Source organism: Rattus norvegicus, chromosome 11 (assembly GCF_036323735.1).
Source record: "Rattus norvegicus strain BN/NHsdMcwi chromosome 11, GRCr8, whole genome shotgun sequence".
Taxonomy (NCBI): domain Eukaryota; kingdom Metazoa; phylum Chordata; class Mammalia; order Rodentia; family Muridae; genus Rattus; species Rattus norvegicus.
Genome location: NC_086029.1, coordinates 35,952,907 through 35,967,575, shown reverse-complemented (window position 1 = coordinate 35,967,575; position 14,669 = coordinate 35,952,907). Strand labels below are relative to the sequence as shown.

The 14,669-nt window shown below is 36.8% G+C and overlaps 1 long non-coding RNA gene across 2 annotated transcripts in view; it reads left to right on the top strand.

Annotated features, from left to right (window-relative positions):
- LOC120095600 (uncharacterized) overlaps window positions 1-14,148 on the top strand; it is an 89,219-nt gene extending 75,071 nt beyond the window's left edge. For both annotated transcript variants that reach the window (XR_010056026.1, XR_005491161.2), the window contains 2 exons: window positions 10,761-10,872; window positions 14,071-14,148. This is a non-coding gene — a long non-coding RNA (uncharacterized LOC120095600). The remainder of the gene's footprint in view (window positions 1-10,760; window positions 10,873-14,070) is intronic.
- The last annotated feature ends 521 nt before the right edge of the window (window positions 14,149-14,669 follow it).

Here is a 14,669-nt window from a genome sequence, read left to right as displayed (position 1 = left end):
GATCCACACCTGGAAAATGAGGTGAGAGTTGGAGACCTCAGAGTTTTCAGCACTAAACAAATGAGCTCTCTCCACCATATCATTCCCCTCAGTCTAGTTGATATATAAGGAAGGATAATTAATAATGGATATTTGAGTAAAGCCAATACAGAAAATTACAGATTTATTATTATATGCAACACACAAAAAGATTACAGACCTTAAAATACTAAACTCACCTATGATGGTTTGTACAGCCTCTGCTTGAGGAGTGGCACTATTAGAGGGCGTGGCCCTGTTGAAGTAGGTGTGGCCTTGTTGGAATAGGTGTGTCTCTGTGGGCATGGGCTTTGTCCTAGTTGCCCGGAAGCAAGTATTCTGCTAGCAGCCTTCAAGTGAAAATGTACAACTTTCAGCTCCTTCTGCACCATGACTGCCTGGATGCTACCATGTTCCTGCCTTGATGATAATGGACTGAACGTCTGAACCTGTAAGCCAGCCTCAATTAAATGTTTTCCTTAAAGAGTTGCCTTGGTCATGGTGTTTGTTCACAGCAGTAAAGCCCTCACTAAGACAGAAATTGGTACTAGGGACTGGGGCATTGCTGTGATAAGCCTGACCATGCTTTTGTTTGGAAGAATATGGATTTGGGGACTTAGATTTAGAAAGCAGTGGGATGATTTAAATGGGGATTAATGGGCTATCCTAGTAGGAATATGGAAGACTTTTTTACTGAGAGTGATTTGAATTGTGAGAACCTGGCCCAAGAGATTTCAGTGGAGAGTTTCATTATGTGGCCTACAGACTGTTTTTGTGGTAATTTGGTGGAGAATGTGAATACATTTTGCACTTGTCTGATGAATCTGCCGGAGGCTAATGCGAAGAGACTCAGATTAATTGCATTGACAAAGGAAGTCTCAGAAAATCCTATCATAGAATTTTTTTCTCTGGTTAAGTCTTATGAAGAGCATTTTGAACAAGCATAGCAAGCCTAGAAAGGAAAAACATAAAATATATGGTTAGAGTATTAAAGGGATACCAGGAAGTGAAATGGAGCCGAATCCTGTGTTCTAGGAGATAACAGATTAAGGGAGTGTGACTTTGGGGCAAGATCCTACCTCGCTAAATTTAGATCCAGACATGGTGGTACACACCTTTAATCTAGCATTCAGTAGATAGACCCATGCAGTTCTCTGAATTCAGGTCAATTTACAGAACAAATTCCAGAAAAGCCAAGCTTAGGCTGAGAGGGAGTCAGAAAACAGAAAGCTGGTAATAAAATAAGGGTGGGGGCATGTTAGAGCCCCCCGAAAAGGAGCAGAACATGGCAGCTTCAACCATGAGGTTCTGACTTTCAAGTGAAAAATGGAAGGGGAAACTGGAACAATAATTGGTGCTGGTTAGCTGGAGCTAAGAAATTAGCTGTGATTAAGACGAGATCAGCATCATTGAGGTGAAATATTCTGGTAAATGTTTTCTGAGAGCACAAAGAGGCTGTGTACCAGAGATAGTCTAGGTTGTACTTTGTGCTACAGCTGTACTTCGTAATCTGTAAAAGTCACCCAGGTGTTACTGGTTTTGAAAGCATGAAGGAGTCATGAAGAACAGGTGATTCTTGACACTGTGAGAGGCTGTGGAAGGCCATTGGTGAGAGTGCAGCCTGAGTTGTAGTGATGGCCCAGGACTGAAGGGATTATACAAAGGATCTAAGGCTTGGCACCATGAAGAGAGCCTATGAGAGGCTACTTGTGACGCCTAGTGGCAGTGGAAGACCTGAGTGTATTAGAGATGCCAGTACCATGAGATGATCACTGGGAACAGCAGCAGCAGTGGAGTGGATCTACCTGAGCTTGAGTGCCACAGAGGACAGAGCTGGAGAAGTGATGCTGGCCCTTTGGAGAAACCCAGAAGAACATGTGTGGATCCCAGACATTGAAATAAGCTGTAACATTGAAGATGCCTTGGAGACCACAAGATAATTTAAATGCCAGAGCTATAGGGCATCTCCTAAGGAATGATGCTAACACGTAGCAGAATCAGCAGAGGAAAAGAAGTTTGTTGCAGTCAACAACAATAAAAAAGGAGTAGAGATCTGAAAATGGTTTTGATATCAGATATGGAGGTGCAGAGGTTGGAGTTTGCCCAGCTGGTTTCCTGTCTTGATTCCTGGATTACAATTAAGTGACTTGATGGATCTCAGAAGAGACTTTGAACTTTGGACTTTTAACATTCATGATACTGCTATATACTATGGGGACTTTGGAAGTTGAACTAAATGTAACTTTTTATGATGCTATGACTATATACACTCATGTGTTTAAACAAGCTAATGGGGGCCAAAGAGTGGCAGTGCTGAGAGGAAAACTTCTAGATCTGAGTGCCTCTAAAAAGAAACTGGAGAGAGCATACATTAGAACCTTGAGAGCACACCTAAAAACACTAGAACAAAAAGAATCAAATGCACCCAAAAGGAGTGGAGGGCAGGATATAATCAAACTCAGGGTTGAAATCAAACAAGTGGAAACAAAAAGTACTATACAAATAATAAACAAAACTAGGAGCTGTTTTTTTTAGAAGATCAACAAGATAGATAAACCCTTAGCCAGACTAAGCAGAGGGCACAGAGAGTGTATCTGAATTAACAAAATCAGAAAAGAAAAGGGAAACATAACAACAGAAAATGAGGAAATTCAAAAAAGACATTAGATCCTACTACAAAACCTTATACATAACAAAAGTGGAAAATCTGGAGGAAATGGACAATTTTCTATACAAATACAAAGTACCAAAGTTAAATCAGGATCAGATAAAAAATCTGCATAGTACCATAACTCCTAAAGAAATAGAAGCAATCCTTAAATGTCTACCAACCAAAAAAGGCCAAAACCACATAGGTTTAGTGGAGAATTCTATCAGGCCTTTATATAAGACATAATACCATACTATAGAAACTATTCCACAGAATAGAAACAGAAGAAACACTACCAATTTGCTCTATGAAGCCACAATTAGGTTTATACCTAAAAACCACACAAATACCCAACAAAAAAGGAGAACTTCAGAGAAATTTCCCTCATGAATATTGATGCAAACATACTCAATAAAATTCTCACCACCAAATCCAAGAACATATCAAAAAGATCATCCATCATGATCAAATAGGCTTCAACCCACGAATGCAGGGATGGTTCAATATATGGAAATCCAACATTGAAATCAACTATATATACTAACTCAAAGGAAAAAAAAAACACTAATCATCTCATAAGATACTGAGAAAGTATTTGACAAAATTCGACACCCCTTCATGTTAAAAGTCTTGGAAAAATAAGGAATTCAAGGCCCATACCTAATCATGGTAAAAGCAACATACTGCAAACCAGTAGCCAAGATCAAACTAAATAGAAACGTGAAGCAATTCCACTAAATCAGAGAATAGACAAGGCTGCCACTCTCTCCCTACCTATTCAATATAGTACTAGAACTCCTAGACAAAGCAATCAGACAACAAAAGGAAGTCAACAGAAAACAAAGTAGAAAGGAAGAAGTCAAAATATCACTATTTGCAGATAGTATACTTTAGTTACACCAAAACTTCAACCAGACAATTGTAAACCTGATAAGCAAATTCAACAAAGTGCCTAGATATAAAATTAACTCAAATCAGTAGCCTTCCTATATTCAAAGGATAAACAAGTTGTGATTGAAATTAGGAAAATGACACCCTTCACAATAGTTACAAACAATATAAAACAAAGCGGGTTGACTCTAATCAAAGAGTGAAATATCTGTATGACAAGAACTTCAAGTCTCTGAAGAAAGAAATTGAAGAAGAACTCAGAAGATGGAAATACCTCCCATGCTCATAGTTTGTCAGGATTAATATAGTAAAAATGGACATTTTGCCCAAGGCATGTACAGATTCAATGCAATTCCCATCAAAATTACAACTCAATTTCTCATAGAGTTAGAAAGAGCAATTTACAAATTCATTTGGAGTAGTCAAAAAACTCAAGATAGCAAAAACTATCCTCAACAATAAGAGAACTTCTAGGGGAATCATTATCCCTGACCTCAAGCAGTATTAGAGACCAATAGTGATAAAAACTGTATGGTATTGGTATAGAGACAGGCAGGTAGACAAGTGGAATAGAATTGAAGACCCAGACATGAATCAACACACCTATGGTCACTTGAACTTTGACAAAGGAACTAAAACTATCCAGTGGAAATAAGATAGCATTTTCAACAAGTGATGCTGGTACAACTGCAGGTTAGCGTGTGGAAGAATGCAAATCAACCCATTCTTATTGCCTTGTACAAAGCATAAGTCCAAGTGGATCTAGGACCTGCACATCCAGCCAGATACACTCAAGCTAATAGAAGAAAAACTGGGGAAGAGTCTAGATCACATGGGCACTGGGGAAATTTTCTTGGACAAAACACCAATGGCTTATGGTCTAAGATCAAGAACCAACAAATGGGACCTCATAAAACTGCAAAGATTCTGTAAGGCAAAGGACACTGTCATTAGGACAAAACGGCAACCAACAGGTTAGAAAAAGATCTTTACCAATCCTACATCTGATAGAAGGCTAATATCTAAAATATACAGAGAACTCAAGAAGTTAGACTCCAGAGAACAACCAAATAACCCTATTAAAAATGGGGTACAGAGCTAAACTAAGAATTCTCAGCTGAGGAGTATTGAATGACTGAGCAGTACCTAAGAAACGCTCAACATCCTTAGTCATCAGGGAAATGCAAATCAAAACAACCCTGGGATTCTACCACAAAGCAGTCAGAATGGCTAAGATAAAAAACTCAGGTGACAACAGATGCTGGTGAGGATGTGGAGAAAGAGGAACACTCTTCCATTGTTGGTGGGATTGTAAGTTGGTACAACAACACTGGAATCAGTCTGGAGGTTCCTCAGAAAATTGGACATTCTACTAACTGCAGACCCAGCTATACCACTCCTGGATATATATTCCCAGGAGATGCCCCAACATACAACAAAGACACATACTCCACTATGTTCGTAACAGCCTTATTTATAATAGCCAGAAGCTGGAACAAAACCAAGATGCCCTTTAACAGAGGAATAGATACATAAAATGTGGCTTATCTACACAATGGAGTACTACTCAGCTATCAAAAACAATGATTTCATGGAACTCATAGGCAAATGGATTGATGTAGAAAATATCATCCTGAGCGAGGTAACCCAATCTCAGAAAAACACACATGGTATGTACTCACTGATAAGTGGATATTAGCCCCAACGCTCAAATTACCCAAGATACAATCAACAGACCCTGGGAAGCACAAGAAGGATGACCAAAGTGCAGATGCTTCACTCCTTCTTAAAAGTGGGAACAACAATATTCATAGGGGTGGATATGTAGGCAAAGTTTGGAGTAGAGACTGCAGGAATGGTCATTCAGAGCCTGCCTCACATGTGGCCTATATATATACAGCCACCAAAACTAGATAAGATGGATGAAGCTAAGAAGTACATGCTGACAGAAACCGGATATAGATGTCTCCTGTGAGACACAGCCAGAGCATGTCAAATACAGATGTGAATGCTAGCAGCAAACCATTGAACTAAGAATAGGACTGCCATTGGAGGAATTAGAGTAAGTATTGAAAGAGATGAAGGGGCTTGAAACCCCATAAAAAGAGAATTGCAATGAGTCAGAGCTCCCAGGGACTAAACTACTATATATGAACTGACCCATGGCTCCAGCTGCATATGTAGCAGAGGATGGCCTTTTTGGACACTAAAGGAAGGAGAAGCCCTTGGTCCTGCCAAGGTTGGACCCCCAGTGTAAGGGAGTAGTGGGAAGGTGGGGTGGATGGGAAGGGGAACACCCTCATTGAAGAAGGGGAGAGGGAGGGTATAGGGGGCATATTGACAAGAAACCAGGAAAGGGAATAACATTTGAACTGTAAATAAAAAAGTCCAATAAGAAAAATGCAAATACTTAACAGGAAAAAAAAAGAGATGGGGTTCAGAGCTAAACAAAGAATTCTCAGCTGAGGAATATGGGATGGCTAAGAAGCACCTAAAGAAATGTTCAACATCCTTAGTCATCAGGGAAATGCAAATCAAACAACAATGATCTTCCACCTCACACCTGTCAGAATGGCTAAGATCAAAAACTCCGGTGACACTAGATCCTGGTGAAGATTTGGAGAAAGAGGAACACTCCTCCCTTGTCGGTGGGATTGCAAGCTGATACAACCACTCTGGAAATCGGTCTGGAGGTTCCTCAGAAAATTGGACATAGTATTATCTGAGGACCCAGCTATACTACTCCTAGGCAAATACCCAACAGATGCTCCAACATATAACAAGGATACCTGCTCCACTATGTTCATAGCAACCTTATTCATAATAGCCAGAAGCTGGAAAGAACCCAGTTGTCCCTCCAGAGAGGAATGGATAAAAAAAGTGGTACATCTATACAACGGAGTACTTTTCAGCTATAAGAAACAATGACTTTATGAAATTCATAGGCAAATGGATTGAACTAGAAAATATCACCCTGAGTGAGGTAACCCAATCCCAGAAAAACACACATTGTATGCACTCACTGATAAGCAGGTATTTGTCCAAAGCTGAAATTTCCCAAGATACAATTCACAGATCACTCAAAGCTCAAGAAGAAGGAAGACCAAAATGTGGATGCATCACAGGGAATAAAATATGGGAGGAAATGCAGGGACAGACGTCCAGTTCTCCTAGTTTTGTCTGATATCCTGGGATTTGACCTTCCTCTGTGATGCTGTAGTCCTGTTTGTTTAGAGCACCTCTGATTCTGGGCATGTTAGAACCCTTGAGCGTCTTACTTCCTTAGGGTGTTCTGAGACTGGGTGTGGAGCCAAGTCCCAATGTCTGCTCAGGGAACTGGTTCAGAATGGAAGGAACCTGTGCCCCAGACTGTGGGAGGGTTGCTGTGTCCCTTGATCCTGGGAGACCCAGTTACTCTGGGTGTTGGGGAAGGTGTTAGGGTGGCCTTTCCTGTGATCTTAGGTGTTTCAAATGGAGTCAGGCTTCCTCTATGGACCTGAAATCCAGGATGTACAAACCTTTTTTATTACAATTACTCTTTATTCTTTAATAAGATTAACATTTTTGGTCTATATTTAATCTAAACATTACGAATGAGATTTAAGAAGTTATATAAAATGGGTTGGGGAAATAGTTCAATGGGTAAAATGCTTGCTGCCCCTGTAAAGGATGTAAGTTCATATCCCCAGAGTTCAACTAAATCTAAACATAGGAGCACGTAAGATATATGAGTGATGAATCAGAAATGTCAGTAGAATCTTCTTGGCTATTAAGGCTATTTAGGCTGGACTGCACAGAAAGACACAACAAAAGACCCACTTTTAAACATTGTGAATGGAGAGGACAGATTTGTCCTTTGATACTCACTTTATGGTGCATTGAGTGAATAAGCTCACAGCACACACACATGTACATTCCACACACAGATGCACATACACAGAAAAAAATATATCAAAAAGTTATAATGTTTAATATATTATTTGAAAGGCTATTTTGAAGCCTGATAATTATTATTATTTCTTCACAACTGCTATTTCTACCATACTTGAGTTAATCTTTATGTAATTTTTTTATCATATGAAAATGCTTTCTCGGGCTGGAGAGATGGCTCAGCGGTTAAGAGCACTGACTGCTCTTCCAGAGGTCCTGAGTTCAAATCCCAGCAACCACATGGTGGCTCACAACCATCTGTAATGAGATCTGATGGCCTCTTCTGGTGTGTCTGAGGACAGCTACAGTGTACCTATATACATAAAATAAATAAATTAAAAAAAAAAGAAAAAGCTTTCTCATACGATCCATAGTCAAAGTAATGTTGTGTTCTATTACAGAATGCCTGTTTTATTATAGACAGCATAATATTAGAAGTTCTCTGAAGTTTGTCCTTCATTCTACAGGATGATGAGCATGAATCTGTAACACTTATTCAGTTTAATATCAGTCACTTCTACCTCATACTCCAGCTTATTCTAACGGTTGATAGAATGAGCACTTCTGACTAAGTTTTTCTTTCCACTGATACAATTCTCTCAGTTTTCTTTCAGTTTAAACCTGTTTTCTCCCATGAACTTATGTGCTATAACAATCTAATGTTACTGTAGCTAACATCCACCCACATGTAAATCCAGGCAGTTAACACTGATGGAGCATTAACTGGCTTACCAAGAGAAAATTTCAGTGTCATCTTTCAACCCAAGGCAGTCAGCTGAAAGATGCATTTCACAGGAGCATTGCCGAGGACACTGAAAAGATTTAATAGCAGCCAAACATGGCACTCACCAGTGTAATAACCCAGGTAACATTTCATCCTCTCTCCTTGCTTGTCTTCTGTATGATGACACAGAAAATACATAGAACAACTCCATATTTTGAATTGTGAGTTCTGGAAATGCTTATAATAAATTAGCATAAATTAACAAGCATACAAATAAATCTACGGACAGTAAAAGCATGATTATTTCCTCCAACAAAGATGGTGAACTTCTCCACTTATTTCAGTTCATTATTAGTTTCGAGACACATCAAAAACATCAGAAGAGTCTTGCAGGGGTAAGACATTATCTTCCAAGAGATTAAGGCTTCTTCATATAATGTATAAATACTCTTCCCCTTTGACACACGTTGCTTCTATTCATGCTCAGTAATTATATGAATAAAATTAATGTCAATGGATTCAGAATTCTAAAGCTGATAGTCCAGTGTGCATCCTGGAACACACAAAAAAGTTAGGAGAAATATTATTGAGCTTTGACACTTTATGAAGCTCAGTTCTTAGAAAAGGTGAATTCTGACTTCTTGTGGGATACATCTAGAAGTCCATATACAGAATTATAAAATTATATCCAAAGTGCACCATAGACAAAAGACTGTTGTCCTCCAAATAGAGTTATTGTGAGCTATGGCTAAGTATTGAGTTAAAGATAATTTATAAAGAAATTTATTTATCTGCTATCTATACAGTTAAACTCAATTTTGGTACAACAATGTTTCTGCTGGAGAAAATGTAAGGTTTTATTGCTACATTTGCTTAAATATTCTACTTTGGTAAATTTCATTTTTTGAGATCAATTTCATATGATATACCAATTTAAGCTGAGTCTTCATAACGTTTCCTTTTTTCTTATTCTTGAGTTCATAGTGTAATTACACTTCTCCCTTCCATTCCTTTCTACAAACACTTTCGTATGCACCTACACACTCTCCTTCAAATTCATGGCCATATTTTTGTTAATGCATGCATATATACAATATATGAATATAATATACATATAATATGTATATGATTGAATATATGTGTGTGTTCCTATATACAAACTATTCAGTCTGCAGAAAGTTAATTTTGTGTATGTTTGCAGGGTTGACCATTGTAACTTGACAATAGTATTATTTTTTAATATTTAAAAACATTATTCTTCTATCACACATCTCATTCCAAACACAGGGTCCTATTATGTAGCCCTGACTGGTGCTCTAAACGCATATTGTAGACTAGGCTCATTTTGAATCCATAAAGCACTTGCCTCTGTCTCTCACATGCTGGTATTAAAGGACTAGGTCATTATGTTAGTCTCTTTATTTTAAACTTTTTATTGAAAATAGAGATTTTGTTCATATATTCTGGTAAGTTTCTCCTACCTCCAATCCCACTCCACCTCACTTCTTCCCTAGATCCACTTGCCCTCCATTTCCTCTTAGAAAAAGTGAAGGCCTCCAAAAGATGGCAACCTAACAGAACAAAAAGTTGCCAATCAATATTTAGGTTAACTTGAGACCCTTGCCACCAAAGGGAGCCTATGGCCTATACTTCCTAGATAGTCAGGAACCAGACTGGAGAGCCCACCAACCTAGGAGAGAGCCAAACATGGCTGCGAAGAAAGGCAGCCTAATGAAATTCTGCTATACTCACAGATCAGTGTCAATCTATATATTTCCATAACTAATAAACGAATAGGGGGCAAGAGACAGCTAAAACTGTTGGTGATTTGAGGAGCCACAATGAAATCTTACATAGTAAAATCTTCCTAAAATGTGTGTATGTATATATGCAATATAAATTAAATTATCAATAATGAGAGAGACACTGGCCTATCTGGATATCTGGAAATCACCAGATGAAAGTTCTATTATGGGGAATATCTAATTGAAGTATTGGTCAAAGGGCACTAACGCCTACCCACCCTATTTGTTACACTATTTGTGGCTCTTCACAAAGAGTAAGGCCTTATTGCTGAAGACAAAACGTAAACAACTCATTGGACACACAGGAGGACAAGTTACCCTGGTGCTTACCAAGATCTTTTATCCCTCGTGACAATGGAAGGTAATCTTAGCAAGATCAAAAGAGAAGGGTAGCTCCAACCCAGTTACAAATGTTCCATCCACAATGGTGATCTGCCTCAAAAATATGGGGATAAAATGGTAGCACAAAGCTTTTGGAAGTAACTCATCAAATACTATTTGAGGTAAGGCCTACTTTTCAAAAAGAAAGGAACCCATTAGAGAAGGTGCTTTCTGCAGATTGCATTAATATGGAAGGTGGCCCATTGAATTTACCTATCACTGCTTATAAGCACATAATTTGTGGAAAGATTTGGAAGACCCAGAGTACTGATACATCTTCATTATTTTTAGTTCCTAGACATTTTTTCTATCATCTTCTAACTCCATTTTCCTTCATTGTTTTTTCCATTTTTTTTTTAAGATTGAGATTGAAACAGTGGAGTGAATCTGATTTCTGGCAGAGACAACATTTACTGGGAAGAAACCAAATATGCTCACCCATCAAAAGAACCAACTTGTCAAGTCTGAAAGAGGTACCCAATTCCCTGAGTTCAAAAATAGATAAAAGGGTGGAAGAAGGGCGCAGTCATTTGGGATTGTAAGAGCTGACAGAATTCTGGTAACATAAACATTTCAGATTTTTCACAATTGCAGAATTTCACAATTGCTACAGTCACAAACAGTAGCCCTCCAAACCCTCCCAGATATCCACATAGAAAAATAAATTCCTCATTGTAAGGGATGTCTTAGGACTGTCTTTAAATCCATTCCACAGTATGAGAATGAACTCTTTTGACTTAACTCTCCTCTTGGAGAATAGAATCAAGATTTTGAAGACAAGGGAGACTACAAGTGATTACTCAAATCTAAGCGTTATTTCTTAATCACTCAGAACCCTTTAGAAGAGTCTTCAAAACCCTTTGTAACAAGTGACCTGTACTTGGTCACTGGTTATTCATGTCTAAACAACCCTTACAGTCAACGAAAATATGTTTCATTTTTCTTCTGAAACTTGCTTTGCTTCATCTTCAAATATGTGTTTTAAAATAATGTATACCCATGTTTTTGTTCGCAAGTGTTAAATTAGAATGTATGTATTTTGAAATTTCGATCGAGTTTATGATTTAATATGCTTGTAGAAGGTACAAAACTCCTTCCGTTTTTAATCTAGAAATCATATGAACATGTAGGTTATGTGATACAATGATAATTAGGTGTTTTGTTAGGAGACATCTAGGAAAGGCTAAGGGTATGTAGATGACGTACTGAAAATGGCAGCATCAGTTTGTATAGCTAGAATGGATAATTCTGAATAGAGAGATTTGCAGAAATCTCAAGTTAGGATTGATTCTTGCAGCTGGTATGCTTTTTCTGTTCTTATAAAATTAATTTAATGATCCCTTGGCATTACACCCTATTGGGCAGATTATCTGCAGATAACTGAGATATACTGTCTTGTAGTGATGGTCTAGAGTTAAATGGATTATTTCTTAATTTCTAATGATGAGTTTATAAGAATTCCTAAAATTATAGTAGTAATTATTAAGCCATTTTTATTATTTGCAATTAAGGCCCTCTGTGATATGAATACAACAATTAGAACCCTGCCAGTCTTCAAGTATCCTGGGCCATTTGCACTAAGATAGAAACAGACAGACTCCCAATTAATGAACACATTTCTTAGGGTGGTAAAGCAATTAACAAAAGGCCATAAATGAAGAATGGACGATTTATTGTAGAAAAGGCAGAAGATAAAATATTGACTAAGTTTATCTATACAAAACTTCACTGTTAATTTAGGCATCTGAATTATAGTTTTTTGACTTTCAACAAACCTGTGGAGCTAGTGATCTAAAATGAATTTCTAGTTAAAATTCATTAGTCTTAATGGAAACACATGTAAACATCTCTGTTGTAAACTTATTCAATTTATTATTCGAAATTATGCTTAAACATGAGGTGAACTTTTGAAATAGATAATATGTGATCTATTTATCTAAAATAGGTATAAGGAACTAGAAATGATAAAATTAGAAAAGAGAAGGAGAGAGCAGAATTATGACTGCAGAAAGAGAATTGAAAACTAGGGCAGAATGAGCAAAGATAGAAAGAACATAGCAAAATATAACAGAGCATAAGAGATAAGTGAAGAAAGACAGAGAAGCATAGAGAGGAATAAAAGCAAGCAAGCTTATCCTTACCATGGAAATGAACACGTTTATATCACAACAGCAAGACTGGACAAAGCTTTTTTTCTTATAGAATTGGGTTTAATTCATTTAGCAATAAAAAGAGTAGATGATATTTCTTTTTCATTTTTGGGTTGGAGTCTATTTTTCATCCAGAATGAATGAGTTCTTTCTATGTTGATGCTTGGAGTTTTGCTAATATACATTTGTAAGTATGGATATGTATACATTTGTAAATATGAGATGAGTAGGTGGATCCGACAGGAGTATATTAAGGTATATGAGTATTTATGCATGAATGTATATATGAATGTATGTGTGCTTATATACATTTGCTGTATAAAATTATTTCTTTCCGCTAATGTGACTCTATTTTCCTGGTTCTAAAAGTTTATTGCTCCACATCTCCCTCTAGTCTGGCAAGCCAGAGGTGAGAATTCTAGGTAATAGAGAAAGTTACCCTAGCAATTAATCCTTAACTTAACCCCCCACTCTTAAGTAACAGTTGTTAATCTGCCCAGAGACCTGCATACTTTGGATTCAGAGTAATTTAGAATCAAGACAGGTAAATGTTATCATATAAAGAAACCTTAATCTTGTGCAAGACAAAGTCTTGCCCCTGCAAAACTCTTTCCCTTTGACTGCTTCTGAATGGACCCAGCTCTGGAATAAGCTCCCAGCAACGTTTGTATCGAAGCTTGAATATTAAGTTAATGCTTCCTGACATCAGGGAGCATCATCTTCTTGATATGAAGGTCAGAAAGTTAAGTTCATGTTTTTCTATCATATTTTATACCATGTATTGTTTATATTACATTTTTAAAAACAAAATCATTTTCTGAAATGAAATGTGAACAAATAAGAGCAGAAAAATATATTCTTCATTTTTAATCATATGCTGTTCATTACACATTAACTGTCAATTATCATGTGTAAGAACAGACCCTTTCATTTACATATAGAATGTAAATTAACTTCTGAATTGTCAACCTCAAAAGTCACTAAAGAAATTTAAATCATAATTTTTGAAAACACTTTAGTTTCCTATTAATTGTAAAAAAAAATCCTAACTTTATAAATATGATAAATAATTGCTTTTTAAGAATGAATATGTGAATCCTTTCCAGTTCTCTCAAATGATGCCACAACTAGTCTGTTAATATATAGTGAGTGCAGTGGGAGGTAGATGAGAAAAGCAGTATTTAGGTATTTACTTGCCAACACTTAGATTTTGAATATAAAATAAAATAATGTTACTTAGTAATTGTTTCAGATTAATTGTTCATAAATTATTAACATGTGGTAGATATGATGTGGGGCTATGCAGTCTCATTTTGTATTTTCTATGAAGCCTTAAACTCATATTTTACATGAAATAGAGAAGGAGAAAGATATTCCCATTTTGCCGGCGGCAAAGTTGAAACTTAATTTAGCCACTTCTATCACTCAAGATAGAGAAAGAAAACAGTGAAGTCAAGCTTTTATAATAGCATATTAAATTTGTGTGGAAAAAATCTAACAACAAACATATTTGCCTTTTAGAGAATATTGTCAAAGAAGCAAGTTGGAATGTAAAAGTTTACATGGCCTTTAATTTGGATAAAAGATTTGAGTGAGTAACCTTCTTAATTCATAAAGTCGTGTTGCATATAGAAAGTAATATTTGGGGGCTGGAGAGATGGCTCAGCGGTTAAGAGAACCCAACTACTCTTCCAGAGGTACTGATTTCAATTCCCAGCAACCACATAGTGGCTCACAACCATCTGTAAAGAGATCTGATGCCCTCTTCTGGTGTATCTGAAGACAGCTACAGTGTACTTATATATAATAAATGAATAAATCTTAAAAAAAAGTAAGTAATATTTGTAATGTATTCGTCCTTGTTTTAAAAATACATTACTATATTGAAAACCTGAAAATGAAAGAAAATAATGACTTACACAGCTGCAGACTGTTTTTAATTAAATTATAGGAAAACAAATCAATGAATATATGTTTGCCTTTATGAAACTTTTCATTCTTGTGTCTCAATGAAAATGACATCCAGAAGGCAATACCATTAAAAAAATCTTATTTAAAACTACCATCATAAAATATTTATACCAAAAAGTTGGTTTCAATGACATATTTCTATAGTTTTA